This window comes from Oxyura jamaicensis, unplaced genomic scaffold (genome assembly GCF_011077185.1).
Source record: "Oxyura jamaicensis isolate SHBP4307 breed ruddy duck unplaced genomic scaffold, BPBGC_Ojam_1.0 oxyUn_random_OJ62147, whole genome shotgun sequence".
NCBI lineage: Eukaryota > Metazoa > Chordata > Aves > Anseriformes > Anatidae > Oxyura > Oxyura jamaicensis.
This window is the reverse complement of record NW_023307386.1, coordinates 1-4014: the sequence shown is the minus strand read 5'-3', so window position 1 is coordinate 4014 and position 4014 is coordinate 1. Positions and strand designations below refer to the sequence as shown.

Below are 4014 nucleotides of genomic sequence, written 5' to 3'. Positions count from 1 at the left end.
GTATGCACGTTAGGTGGAAGGATCCCCCGTGCATCCAGCGCTGTCAATAAAGAATATTTTGTCACTAAGAAGAAATTTTGACTTTGTTCTTTAAATCAATCTGGCACCCCAGATGGGACAACCTCTCTGCCCGGCTGCAGGACCCGCTGGGAATAGGACTCCCTAGGGTACCCCCGGGATTTCCCGGAGGGACTCCTTGACTCAACGGATCACTGCGGAGGCAGACAAGGACCCCATCGCTGTAAGTGACGATATTCTTTATTTTGGTTTGTTTGTTTGGTAGACCGGTCATTTGGTGCTGCCTATAAGTCGGAAGGTAAGCTTCTGCAGGGTAGTGTTGGTGTATACTTTTGTGGCTAGCACCTTAAGTATACGTTGGATCTGTTTTGATGGCATTTAATTGCCGTTGGGAACCTTGGCAAAAGGTTTGCCTTTAAGGTTCATTTGGTACCGTGTTACTTATTTCGGTTTTCTGACCTATCGAATGTGGAATTTGACTGTGATTGTTGTTATTGTGATTTTAGCTATATTTTTGGTAATAATAATAGTTTCTTGGTGTTGCTGTAAAAAGATACCGACGTGCTGCATTTTGTAAGTGTAATCTGAAGGGTAATCTAAAAGTGTGAATTGGAAAAATGGGAGGAAAACAAAGTGGTGGAATTCTAAAGAAAAGTCCTTTAGGATGTGTTTAATTCATTGGAAGGATATTGGAGGGTCCGCTGGAGGAACTGTGAATAAGAAAATATTGATAGAATATTGTAACCAATGGTGGTCACTATATAAGTTTGAGTATAAGAAAAATGGCCTTTTAATGGAACTTTAAACTATAATACTTTGTTACCGTGAATGTTTTTGAGGAGAGAAGGGAAATGGGATGAAATGTAGTATACTGATATGTTGTTTCAGCATCTTGGAGGGAAAAGTTATGGAATTAAGTTGGCCCCTGACTGAGCCTTTGGTACTGGCATTAGAAAAGTACAGGCTGGAGAAAGATAAAGGAAGTGTTAAAAGGGTTGTTGAAGGTGTTAAAGGTGGGGCATGTAGTATTTGATAAAGCTGTTTGAAGTTGAATGAGCAGGGAAAGAGGATATAGGGATGTTAATTGTTCTGCCTCAACCCGAGGCTGAGATCTTAAAATCACAGAGGGTGAGAGCCCTCTGGGGCAGAGGGACCATGATGGGTCTGAGAGAGTTGTAATGGAAACAGAAAAGCAGTTACCTCTTAAAACAACCTGAGTTCATGTGTGAGTTCAGATTGCCAATGGGACTGCTCAGGGAACTTTCAACGATTGTATTCCCCTGACTGACCCCTCCCAATCTGAGACCCTAATCACCCCGGAAATTATGAACTGCTATACCGAGATGTCGTTAAATTGGGAATTGAGAATTTGTTCCAACAAGGTCCAAAATAAACCCCTATGGAATTTTTGGACCAACGTTTGAAATGCAATGAAAATAATAATAATAATAATAATAAAAATTTGGACCTGGCTTCAGAAAACAGAGGCAATTGGCTAGCCTCTTTCTAGGGCAATTGGCCCCCTGATATCAGAAAGAAATTGTCTTAGGCTGCAGGATAAACTTACAACAGTCAGGAATAACGGGGACCTGGGGCACCTACCCTAGCAGGTCCACTGGTTGAAATAAAGCTAGGGAATGAAGAGAGAGGCTTGAATTTTTGTTGGTTAAAGGAGCTTCTTTCTCTGTGTTAATTAGTCTGTAAATGTAATAGGAGCAACTGGCCAACAGGAAAAGGCGTTTCTCTTGCAATGCTTGAAATATAAACTGGGGAAACAAATAGGGATACATAGGTTTTTATGTCTACCTGGATCTCCAAAATCTCTATTAGGTCGAGATTTGTTAGAACAATTAGAAGCAGAAATTATCTTTGAAAAAGGGAAAATGGAATTAAAGATAGGAGAAGAACAACTAATAAATGTGTTGAGCTTGGCACTAATACAAACTGACCCTAAAAGTGAAATACCCTCAGAGATCACAGATCAAGTGTATCCAGGAGTTTGGGCCACCGAAGTCCCTGGAAGAACTAAAAATGTGACCCCAAAAATTATTAAATTAAAGCCAAGAGAGAAACCTGTTAAGTAATATCCTTTGAGGATAGAAGATAGGAAATGAATTAAAGAAATAATTGATAAATTTCTACAGTATGGATTATTAGTTGAATGTGAATCCAAATACAATACACCCATACTGCCAATCAAAAAGGCAGATGGAAAAAGCTATGGGCTAGTTCAGGATTTGAGGGCCATAAATAAAATCACCGAAGATATACATCCAGTAGTGACAAACCCTTATACTTTGCTGACTAAATTAAAGAATAGTCAAGTTTGGTTTACCGTACTGGATTTAAAAGATGCCTTCTTCTGCCTAGCCTTAGCCACAGAAAGCCAAAACCTATTTGCCTTTGAATGGGAAAACCCTGACTCAGGTAGAAAGACGCAGCTTAAGTGGACAGTATTACCTCAAGGATTCAAGAATAGCCCCACCGTTTCTGGAAACCAATTAGCAAAGGAACTTGAGACTTGGAAACCTCCGGACACTGAAGGGACTTTGTTACAATACGTGGATGATCTATTGATGGCCACTGAGACTAAAGAAGGCTGTGTTCAATGGACTGTCAATCTCCTTAATTTTCTGGGTTTAAATGGATATCGAGTTTCCCAACAGAAAGCCCAGCTGGTTCAGCAATGTGTGACCTATCTGGCATTCGAGACTTCAGGACAACGAGAGGTGGGAACTGAATGCAAGGAAGCCATTTGTCGAACTCCGGAACCACAAACGATAAAAGAACTGCGAACCTTTCTGGGAATGACAGGTTGGTGTCGCCTTTGGATTTATAATTATGGACTGATGGTGAAGCCTCTATATGACTTGATAAAAGGTAACCAGTCAAAATTGGTTTGGACTGGAGAAGTGCGAACAGCTTTTAAGAGACTTAAACTTGAATTGATGCGTGCTCCGGCCTTGGGAGTGCTGGACCTGTCGAAACCTTTTTGGTTATTTTCACATGAGAGACAAGGGATGGCTTTGGGAGTATTAGCGCAAAAGCTCGGTCCCTATAAACGAGTAGTAGCTTACTTCTCCAAAAAACTGGATGAAGTAAGTAAAGGATGGCCCATATGTCTTCGGGCGGTGGCAGCAGTCCTTATCAATATACAGGAGGCTTGGAAGCTTACAATGGGACAGAAAATGACAGTGCTAGTTTCCCATACAGTCTCAACAGTTTTGGAACAAAAGGGAGGTCACTGGCTCTCGCCGCAGAGATTTTAAAATACCAAGCAATACTACTAGAACAAGATGATGTGGAAATTGTGGTCACTAACATTGTGACGAGAGCTGGGAACTGAATGAAATAATGGAGACCATGTATTCCAGTCGACCTGATCTTAAGGAAGAACCTTTAGAAGATGCTGACGAATCTTGGTATACAGATGGAAGCAGCTTTGTGAAACAAGGACAACGTAAGGCAGGGTATGCCATTACAACCACTCAGCAGGTAATCGAGTCTAAACCATTACCTCCTTGGGACGTCCGCCCAGAAAGCAGAGATAATTGCTTTTACGTGAGCAGTGGAACTAGCAGCAGGAAGGAAAATAAATATTTGGACCGATTCTAAATATGCATTCGGTGTGGTGCATGCTCATGGAGCAATTTGGAAAGAACGTGGATTGCTGACTGCTCAAGGAAAACAGATAAAACATGCTGAAGAAATTTTAAAATTGTTAGAGGCGGTAAAACAACCAGAAAAGGAAGCTATCATGCATTGTCGGGGACACCAAAAGGGGAACGCCGATTTTGAAATTGGAAATCGATTGGCAGATCAAGAGGCTAAGCAGGTAGCTGGATTAACTGAAGTGAAGGCATCATCTTTGATACCAGACGGTAAAGTTCAAACTATATACATAAACCAAAAGCCAAATTATACAAAAGAAGACTTAAAATTAATTGAAGATTTGAAAGGTAAAATGAAACCAGATGGATGGGTATATTTAAAAGA

The 4014-nt window shown here is 40.8% G+C and overlaps 1 long non-coding RNA gene across 1 annotated transcript; it reads left to right on the top strand.

Moving 5' to 3' along the window:
- The first annotated feature begins 3524 nt into the window (after positions 1-3524).
- On the top strand, positions 3525-3860 carry LOC118158953. Its single transcript, XR_004746960.1, has 2 exons — positions 3525-3680; positions 3726-3860. It is a non-coding gene; the product is annotated as an uncharacterized LOC118158953 (long non-coding RNA).
- The last annotated feature ends 154 nt before the right edge of the window (positions 3861-4014 follow it).